Source organism: Lolium rigidum, chromosome 3 (assembly GCF_022539505.1).
Source record: "Lolium rigidum isolate FL_2022 chromosome 3, APGP_CSIRO_Lrig_0.1, whole genome shotgun sequence".
Classification (NCBI taxonomy): Eukaryota; Viridiplantae; Streptophyta; class Magnoliopsida; order Poales; family Poaceae; genus Lolium; species Lolium rigidum.
The window spans coordinates 125,881,611-125,892,773 of NC_061510.1; positions in this window are offsets into that span (position 1 = coordinate 125,881,611).

Below are 11,163 nucleotides of genomic sequence, written 5' to 3' on the forward strand. Positions count from 1 at the left end.
TTATATGACCGAGTACTCTTCTATACCGATTTTTCGTAACTGTCCAGGTCATGTCAGAGCTGGACTCCTCAAAGTCGTCGTCTCAGCTGGCAGCATGCGGCTTGAACGAGTACATGATATCTCTGTTCACGGCTCGATTGACCTATTATTACCAGGCAGGTCTGCCAGGAAAGCACGCAACATCAAAAGGAAAACGAAGGCAAAGCCATTCCAGTGTGATCTCCTTGATTCAAGCGAGTAGTTAGTTTATATTTTTGTGTGACAACTTTTGAATACATATACAGCGAGTGGGGGTCTCAACTGTCGATGCCATGTTGTTGGAATATGTGACACCATGTGATTTCGCGAACGATTCCACATGCTAACCCAATGAAATAAAAACAATAGAAAGGCGGCAATATGGTACCTCAACTTGCTCGATCGGTTGAAGCAACAAATGGTGCGATTCTCGCAGTTGGATACCCAACTTCCTTTGGCAGTTTGTCTAAGAGAGAGACAGCTGATGCGCAGAAAAATAAACGGACATTTATTTTGCTTATAATCATAAAATTTGGGATTTAGCCCATGTGTGTGTAGACCTATTCTTTTCAGAATTTTAGAACACACAAATTCAAAGAGATTCTCTGTGTTTCCTTCGATACAAAGTGCATAGTACTCCGTATTATAGTTGCTACTTGCTAGTTAATTAGTCGTAGACTTCTAGTTTCTTTGCGTCACTTAGAGACGGCAATAGAGTAAAACGTAGTTCGCACTCCTGTTGTACCGAACATATTCTATTATGATTTATGAATATGAACATTGAACACGAAAATATACAAAAACAACAAGATAAGTGATTGTACCACATGGTATATGCCGTGAGCAACCTACAAGAACAAGAGATTATAGAGATTAGAGTTAACGGCCGCAATACTGTATCCAATTTGCCCAATCGTTTGAAGCAAGAAAAAAATGGTGCGGCTCTCGTATATATAAAATATGTGCCAAGATGAGCGCGAGTATATATTCATCTATTCTTCCTTTCTCTGTTTTATTTTTCTGCTCTTCTTCATGCACATTATATTAGTATCTTACTTGACTAGATAAAGATCAAGTCAGCAACTCATATATCGCTTTTGTAAATGACTTTGATGTAATGTCAAACTCATCTTGTTGCGGGCTAGGTTGCGTGTATACCTGATGATGGATAAATAATGAACAGATGTTCACACAATGAGAACATTTCTTCAAGATAACTAGATAATGGTTTGACGTGTATATATGCTGCTGGAAGATTAGTTAAATATGAGATACTATATACGAACTCGATAGTCAAGCAAGTTGAATTTTGTTTTAATAAAGATAAAGAAACATGAGGCTGTTAGGTAAAGTTCTCCCAAACTATTTAATGCACTCCTGAAGTAGGAACATATTACTGTTTTAATGAACAGAAGTAGCAACATAGTCCACCTTCTTCTCTCGCGATTTGTGGTGATCTAGGGTTTCCACACCACCATCCCTCCTCTCACGGTACGATGCGGACCTCCTCCTTCTCCGTTGGCTCTTTCGATGGAGTGTCGAGAAGGGCGTGATCCACCGGTGGGAGTTGTGCCTAACAACATATTGGGGCATTAGGTAGACATCTACTTGCTCGTCGCTTTGGCGCTCATATGGTATCATCCGACTTGGCCGGTGGTGATGCATCAAGAGAAATAGATTTGGTTATTTCATTTGCTTGAGTGGATGTATAGGCGTGGTCGACAAAACATCTTCTGGCGATGGCAACAAAACATCGTGGATTCTTCAGGATCGACATCACCGGCACTTCCCGGTTGCTAGTGTGGACATTACTTTCTTGTTCTGGCGATGGCGTGAAAGTCCGGCAACGGCAAACGTTGGTGCGCCATCGCATTGTGTGGGATAGAGAGGATGCGGGACTCTTCGATGACTCGTATTTTTATTTTCTATCAGTAGTTTCTGATGTAAGTGGCAATGTTTGATTAATATCGAGCATCAACTTATAGTCAGGAAAAAATAGGAACATACTATAACCAGTAAGCTAATTAAGCTAGCCATCGCTAGGTCAGTGCTCAAGTAACCGAACAGGAACGAACATGTATGTACACGGATAAGGGCATGTACGATGGTGATATCTTAGCAGTGCTACATAGTATAAATGCTGAGGTGCAGGAGAGGATAAATGTTTAGTTAAGAGATGATCTCTTAGCGCAATCTCTCTCACCACAAAGTTAGGATATCTGATTACTAAAGATAAAACTAAAAAATAATCCATTTACATCATGTTTTCTTGTTATATCTAATTTACGTGACGGTGCTAAGATAAAACAGTCTTATCAACTATTGCACGTGGTGTAAGCATACCGCATCATGCGTTGTCTGGACCACAACCATGTGTCACTGACTCGCTGTTTCCCTCCTTGCGTCGTCGCTTTACAAACTTTGAGTATGTGACCGATATCCGGCCAGACTTTGCTCTAGTCCTCTGAGGCTGTGACGCTGTGATGCGTAGTCGTGGACTTGCCACGTAGACGTGGACAGCGCGACGCATTTTAGCATCCGGAAATGTCCGCGCGCGTCCGTTTGCGTCGGCTGAAATGGTCGAAATCGACCGCGCGTTCATTTGCGTCGGGGGTGGCTCCAGCGGCAGCACGCATTTTTTGGCCCAATCATTTTTTTAACATGAAAACATAATTTACATAGTTTAACACATGAAAATTAAACCCTAAACGCCTTCACCTACTGCTGCTCCTCGTGCTCCTCGTCGCTGTCGAGCACGATGAGCTTCGGTACCATCCACGGCCAGTTGGAAACCGGGGGAGCGTACGCCGGGTGCGCAGGCGGTGCTGGAGGTGGAGGCGCCCAGGGCTCTGGCTGTGGCGCCTAGGGCTGTGGCTGCGGTGGAGGCGCCCAGGGCTGTGGTTGTGGCGGCGGTGGAGGCGCCCAGGGATGCGGCTGTGGAGGAGGAGCCCAGGGGTTGTACGGCGTCGGTTGTGGCGCGGCCGAGTCATGTAGCGCCAGTCGAAGCGCTTCATCCTCCGACAGGCCCGGTGGCGTAGCGGGGCAGCGGCGGCTGCACTTGTGCGTCGTTCTCGGAGATGAGGACGCCGAGCTTCGCCATCTCGTCGTCCGTCATGTTCTCGGGGAAGTCAAATTTGCGGCCCTCCGCCATGGCCTGCTGCCATTCGTGGAAGACGGCCGCGACGTAGTCATCACTATCGTCCTTGACCTCCTCGTTATGGTACGCGAGCGCCTCGATGTAGTCGTCGTCGTCGTAGTCGTCGTAGTCATCGTTGTCGTGGTCGTGGTCGTTGTACTGTGCGCGCGTTGGCGCCTGCTGACGACGCGTCAGCGCTTGCTGTCTTCGTGGATGAGTCGGCGGTGGACGGTCGAAGGGAAAGTTCCTGTCGCCCATGAAGCTCGCCCTCCTCCTGCTATCCGTCTCGTTCGACATATAGGTACGCCAACTTTCAGAGTCGATGGCGTACGCCGGATCGGCGCGGAGGTCCGGCGGCAGGTACCGCCTCCTTCGCCGGATCTCCGCGGTCCGATCAGGCTCGCGTGCAGGGACGGGAAGGATGGGCACACGGCGGCAGCTGAGCCGCCAGCCACCAGGCAGTTGCACGCTCGACCAGGCCTCGCACGACATCCATTTCCCGTGCATCAGCCTCCCCAGCGTGACGGGCAGCAACACCCTCTGCGCCCCCTTCTTGCTGCCTCTGCGGAGGCCTCGAAGTCGTTCTTCTTCCCCATGGCGCTGCGGCGGTGGTGGTGCGAGTGGAGGTGTGGGCGAAGGAGGAACGGAGCCGATGGACTTTTAAGGGCGGCCGCGCGGGGGATACAATGCCATTAAAGGCGACGCAGAAGCCTAACTGCCGCCCGCCAGTGCGCGCGCAGAACAGGCAGCCGCGCCATAGATTGTCAGGATCTCGGATGATCCATGACAACTCTCGATCGAAGAGGAGGAAGAAAGGGAGCACGCGGGCTCAGATCTACTTCTACTTGCTAAGGAAGAAAACAACAGTAGATAAAATAGGGTTTTTGATTATGCTTGATCCTCCCATCCACCCCACTCATACCTTTATATCCAAGGCATGAGCTCAAGCATTTGACAGTTGTGTCCTTACAATAAACCTGAATACAATTTAAGAGCTAAGGCAAAAAGGTAAATGTGCTGAGGGACTCTTCTCGCCGTAGGATTGACAGTTGGAGTCGTGGGCTTCATCTCGACCCTCCGTTGTTGTCGCTGAAGCTAAACAGGATCCTGACACCACCCCCCCCGTCAAGACAAGGCTTCAAGGCTTGAATCCTGGGAAGGTGGCTTGTATGAATGAAGCATCCTCCCAGGTGGCTTCGTCTTCGGAGAGGTTCTCCCACAATATAAGCCAGCGAGGAACAACCAAGTCATGGTTGCCGCGCTGCGTGTGACTTGCCGACGGTCGAGAATAGCTTGAGGAGCAACTTTGATCTTTCCCGAAGCGATAGCAGAAGGCAATTTGGGGTTGGGAATAGCTGACTTACCCGGGTGCTTCTTGAGTTGGTTTACGTGGAAGACATCGTGCATTTGAGTAGCCGGAGGAAGGAGAAGCTTGTAAGCCACTTGGCCAATCTTTTCTTGGACACGGAAGGGACCATACCATTTTGATGTCAGTTTGAGGGCATTACGCAACCCCAGTGCTGTTTCCCGGTAAGGTTGCATCTTGAGATAGACCATGTCACCCTCTTGGAAGCTTCGTTCTGTGCGGTTTAAGTCGGCATATTTTTTCATCCTGTTACGAGCACGCGAGAAATTGTCCTGCAAGGTTTTCAACATGTGGTCTTTTCTCCGCACGGTGACTGCGTTGTTTACGAGACATTGCAAGGAAGGGCAATACTGTGAAGTAAAGGAGGAGCATACTCGTATAATGCTTGGAAGGGAGACATTTTGATTCGCTGTGTGATAGGAGCAGTTGTACCACCATTCTGCTGCTGGAAGCCATTGGCACCATTTTTTGGGTTCTTGGAAAGCCATGCAACGCAGGTACTGTTCGAGGCACTGATTGACTCGCTCTGTTTGGCCATCAGTCTCTGGGTGGTGTGCTGAACTGTACTTGAGCGCAATGTTGAAAGAGGCAAATATTTCTCTCCACAGTGTCTTTGGTGAATATGGTGTCTCTGTCACTGATTATGCTGGTTGGAGGTCCATGTAGTTTCACAATATTATCCATGAAAAGGTCGGCAATCTTACGCACATTGTAGGGGTGTGCCAGAGGGATGAAGTGAGCATATTTAGTGAGACGGTCCACTACTACTAGGATCACATTTTTGCCTTGTGATTTGGGTAAGCCTTCAATAAAATCCATGCTGATGTCTGTCCACTTCTGTTTAGGGATAGGGAGTGGACTAAGGAGGCCGAGTGCTGAACCTTCTCTCGTTTTTGATATCCGGCAAGTTGGGCATTCAGCCACTTTTTGAGCAACAAAGTGTTTGAGCTTGGGCCGATAAAAGAGTTGTTGGATGCGATGGAGAGTGACTCGATGACCGAGTGGCCTCCATATGAGGAAGAGTGGAATGTTTGGAATATCTTGGACCTCGGTTCCGTGTTGCTTGCCAATGTAGATTCTTCCTTTGTAGCGAATGATGCCGATTGCGAGTGTAATGTGGCTTGTGGTCCGAATTAATGGCAAGCTCCTGTAGCAGTTTAAGAGGCTGTGTCATCCTCGGTGTATGACTCGGAGATTTACGTTTGCCACGTTGGTACCGGGACGGAGATGGAGTGGCATTGTTGCTCGATGAGGCTGGGATTGTTACTTCTCTGTCGGTTTCGTCGAGCTGAAGCCGTCGAGAGAGAGCGTCTGCCACGGCGTTTTCTTTCCCTTTTTTGTATTCGATTGAATAGTCAAACTCTAATAATTTGAGCATGAGCTTGTGTTGAATGCCTTCAAGCAGTCTTTGGCTTCCCAAGTATTGTAAGCTGCGTTGGTCTGTTTTGATGACAACCTTGTTGCCCAAGAAATAGTGTCGCCACTTCTCGAGAGCTTCTAAGATTGCTAGAGCCTCTTTTTCATATATAGGCGTACCTGCTGGTTCTAGGGCCCAAAGCTTTACTGTAGAAAGCAAGTGGTTTCCCCTGTTGCATGAGCACTGCTCCAATACCCGTGGCACATGCGTCAGTCTCCAGAATGAAAGGCTTGGTGAAATCTGGTAAGCTTAACAAGGGTGGCTTGGACATTACTGACTTCAGTGTGTCAAAAGCCTTTTGTTGGTCAGTACCCCAATGGAAATTGTCCTTTTTGAGCACCTCATAGAGTGGCTTGCATATAGTGGCATATCCTTGAATAAACCTCCTGTAATAACCAGTAAGACCCAAAAACCCTCTTAGTTTTTTAAGTGATTTGGGTATTTTCCATTGTACTATATCAGCAATCTTTGCGGGGTCTGTAGCCACTCCTTCTCCAGAGATTATGTGGCCTAGGTACTCAACTTGCTTCTGTCCAAAAGAGCATTTGCTTAGCTTGGCTTTGAGCTCATGATTCCTGAGAATGGTTAACACAATCTTCAGGTGTTGGTTGTGTTGTTCCCTTGTCCGGTCGTAGATGAGGATGTCATCAAAAAATACTAGAACGAATTTCCTTAGGTATGGGGAGAAGATATTGTTCATCAATTCCTGGAATGTTCTTCGGAGCGTTGCTCAAGCCGAAGGGCATCACTTTATATTCATAGTGACCAAGGTGTGTGGAAAAAGCAGTCTTGTGGATGTCAGACGGATTCATCCGAATCTGGTGGTAACCTGACCGTAAGTCCAACTTGGAGAAGATCTGTGCTCCATGTAGTTCATCCAGGAGGTCCTCTATTACTGGTATGGGGAATTTGTTTTTGATTGTGATATCGTTCAAACTCCTGTAGTCCACACAGAGGCGCCATGATCTGTCCTTCTTTCTTACTAGGATGACAGGTGAAGAGAAAGGACTGGTGCTTCGGGTTGAATTTCTTCATTTTGCGGCATTTGCTTGATGATTGCTTCAATGGTGTCCTTTTGTCCATGAGACATTCCGTATGGTCCGATATTTGGTGGTGTTGCACCGGCTATCGAGGTATACTCGTGGTCGGCGGCTACGTGAGGAGGTAGCCCATTCGGAGAGGAGAAAATGTCTTCAAATTCTTGAAGAATGAGAGCAAGTTCTCGGAGTAATTCCGTGGTAGAGTTGTCAGTATCCTTAGGAGGAATGAGGATATACCCTGTGGCACCTTGTTCCAATATCTTGGAGCATTCTTCAGCTGTGATCAGCAGGTTCTTGTTAGGTACCAAGTGATCAGAGAAGGTTTGCTGAATTCCCTTATTGTCCAGTGTCAAGGTTCTTCCAATGAAATCAAAGGTCACTGGATTGTGGAGCTTGAACCAATTCACCCCCAGGATAATGTCTGCTCCCTGCAATTTCAGTATTCTAAAGTCTGCATGGAAGAGTGTGTTATTGATTTTGAAGGGCTGATTGAGTGCCACTGCATCAGAGGTGAGAATGCCTCCACCGACAAGCTGTGATCTGTTCTCCGGGTGCTTGGTTTGGTTGGAATATTGTGCTTAAGGGCAAAGGAGTGGTCCAGAAATGTGTTGGTACTGCCAGTGTCTGCCAATGCAACTGCTTCTGCTCCTTTCATTTGTAGCAGCAGGGAAATTGTGGATGCACTAGGAGAACCAGTGTAAGCAGCAGCAGATATGTGCATCAGGTTGTCAACAGGTTGGTGTGGCACCTCTGGATTTAATGCTTGTTGCTCCTTGACTTCAGGATGGGCGGCTTCATCTTGTATCATGTCCCCATCACTGTCGTCCTCTGAATTTCCTTGCATCTGTAATGCATTTATCGCTCGTTGCATAGGTTGGCACTTGTGTCCCATTGTCCAATTCTCGGGACGAGTACCGGCATTTCCTTGGCTCCCGTCGACGAATATTTACTTCTCTGTTCTCGTTGTCTCGTTAGGGAAATTCCTGGGCTGGCGGAGGTGCGGCATTGTTTCCTGGCATATGTTTCTGTTGGATGACAGGTATGATTTTTCATACTTGTCGGCATACCAATAAGCGGACAAGAGTGAATCGAGGCTTCGACATTGCACCGTATGTTTGATGTTGTCTTTAAGGCCATCGATGAATCTGTCAATGAAGAAGTCTTGCGGCAGAGTATGACCTTCCTCTCTTCATCAATGTCATCCGGGTTTCATATGCATTGATGTAGTTGTCGACACTAGTTGTTTGTTTCGAGTGCTTGGAGCTGATCCATGAGATCCAGAGAGAGATTGTCTGGGAAACGGTCGATCAAGACTTGGCAGAGGCGTGACCAAGACAGCTGCTGTAAATTGATGCCAGAACTGCTCAACCATGTCTTGGCTTGTCCTCTTACATGTGCCAACCCCCATTTTACTCGCTGATCCTCTGTAATGCCCACCAAGGAGAAGATATCTTCACATTCCAATATCCAAGCGCGTGGATTTTCTCCCTGAAAGGTTGGCAGTTCCACATGCGGGGCTCGGATGTTGGGTTCATTGTGATGGTGGTTTGTGTTATCCGTGGTTGGTTGGCGGAAGGTTTGGGTGGCTGGTGGCTGTGGTGTAGGGGGTGGCATTGGGTAGGGGTAGTTGTAAGGCGGAGGAGGGGGATAGTATGGCGGGTATGGGTAGTATGGGCTGGGTGGGTATGGGTTTGGTGGGTATGGTTGCTGGGTGGGCGGGTTGTAGGAATTTGGGCTGGTGTATGGGTTTGTCAGCTGTGTAACTTCGGTCTGATGGGAAGAAGATGGAGTGGTAGTGGTGATCGGCGGAGGCATGGTACTCACATGGGTAATCTGTCGAACATGAGGTGGGCGTGGCATCTCAGGTGGATGGGGAAGTTGGTCCGGTGTGAATTTGCCGAAGTTGGGTGGAAAAGGTGGTGGTTTTGGGTTGGGTGGTGTGGATACTGGCGTTGTTCCCTCGAGAATTGGAGAAAGGCTGGTATTTGGGAGAGGTGGCGGCGATGGGAAGGTGTGGTTTTGGTTCGACGATGGAATACCCGGCGCATGGGAGAAATTGGACTGGATGTTAGCGACCATGGAGGTGAGTTTGGCCATCTCACCTTGGAGGTTGTGGAAGGCGGCTTGGTGTCGATCGAGACGACGACCGATGGCACGCACATCGCGGGGAACTCGTTGGCGCAGTTGGGCGTCTTCGTGCTCGTCGTCCGTGGTTGTCGCTGCTCCGTTGTTCCGGCCATCCCGCGCGGACGCATCCCTCGAGGAGGAGCGGGATCTGGTACTTGGCGGCATGGTTGGTGGCGAGGAAGGGAGGGTGGGACGAGCCGCCGATAGATAGGTAGAGGGAAGAGATGGACCGGATCGATGCTACGATACCACCGTGTCGGGATCTCGGATGATCCATGACAACTCTCGATCGAAGAGGAGGAAGAAAGGGAGCACGCGGGCTCAGATCTACTTCTACTTGCTAAGGAAGAAAACAACAGTAGATAAAATAGGGTTTTTGATTATGCTTGATCCTCCCATCCACCCCACTCATACCTTTATATCCAAGGCATGAGCTCAAGCATTTGACGAGCTTGTGTCCTTACAATAAACCCGAATACAATTTAAGAGCTAAGGCAAAAAGGTAAATGTGCTGAGGGACTCTTCTCGCCGTAGGATTGACAGTTGGAGTCGTGGGCTTCATCTCGACCCTCCGTTGTTGTCGCTGAAGCTAAACAGGATCCTGACATAGATGGCGAACGCTGCGGCGCAGACGCGGAAGCGCTGACCGCCGAAGCGATGCCCTCGATGCAGACTCGCTGCTTGGCGGGCCCGGTGGAGACGCGAGCGGACACTTTGCGCGTCCGCGCAGCGTCCGTTGCGGCAGGTTTGCGTCTCTACGGACGGCCCGATCATTTTGCGTCGCGTAGCTCGAGGTGATGCCAGACGCATTTTCGATCAAGACGAACGCTGTTCGCTCAATGTCCAATTGCGGCAAACGATCGCTCAACGTCCAATTGCATCGCGCCACGGAAGATGCCCTCGGTCTCAAGATGGAATCGGTGGTGGAAACATATTCGGTGGAGGAGCACCGCAGTGGGGCTTGCCGGCCGAGAGTGAGTGGAGCCGTGGAGGTGGAGCGCACACACGCTCCCGTCCAATTCCGTCGCCGCTATCCGCTCATTTCTTTCTGCAACTGCATTTACTTTACAGGGCACAGGAGATACTAGCTGACAGCCACAGGGTGACGTGCCCCCGCTCCGCTCCTTTTTCTTCAACGCGATCCTCTACGCCATGCTGTCGTGCACGCCTTGGTACAGAGGATCCGGCTACTGGCCTCCGGATCGAGGTGGGCGCAGCGGCTACAGGCCTACTGCCACGATACAGAGGGAGGCGGGCACCACGCGCTACAGCAATGTTGCAGGGCCGCGGCTCACGGGGCGGGGCCACCGCGCAAACGTACCGCGTGGAAACACAAAACTTGAGGCAAAGTAATCGGCGTGACGGTGATCCATTCGGTCTCTTTTGGTTCATTTGGGTTTATCGCGGCGCAATACAGTGTCCAACATCTCGAGCCCACATGTGCTACAAAGGGATGCTTACAAGCGCCGAACAGAACGAAAATCCGCGTCAGGAGTGGTGGGTCTGATTTGTCAGTGATGCAGAGGCATCCAATCCAACGCTGCAGCTTTGTCTTAATAGCCACAACGGTTTCCAGGACGGTGCAGGCGATACGCCCCGTCAGCGCTGCGCGACCTCCATGTGTCGCAACCGTTCGCATTCCCACACATGTTCGCGCGTTTTCCCTACCGCTTCCCGCGCATATTTGCGCGTATTCTCTACCGCTTCCCGCGCTTTCTCCCCACCTCTTCCCGCGCCGCCACCGGCTATAAAAGATTGCCCCCGCTTGCCATCACCACCACAGCCGCCGACAATTCATCCCTCCACCTTCAGGACACCATGCCGCGTCTAGCCACCACGTACGCAATAATGAGCCGCACCAGCGGTGGCGGCTAGGCTCCTCCGCCACCGCCTCCACCTCTGCCTTACCACCCATGTCGACAAGGATGAGGGCCGTGCATAGGCCTGCTCTCCCGCCGGTATCAACGCTCGTTGGCCGTAGTAGAGCAGACCTAGGTGACTGACGGATGGTAACGTCGGGTTCGGGCCCGTGCGCACCGGCAGCCATGGCGAACCTGAC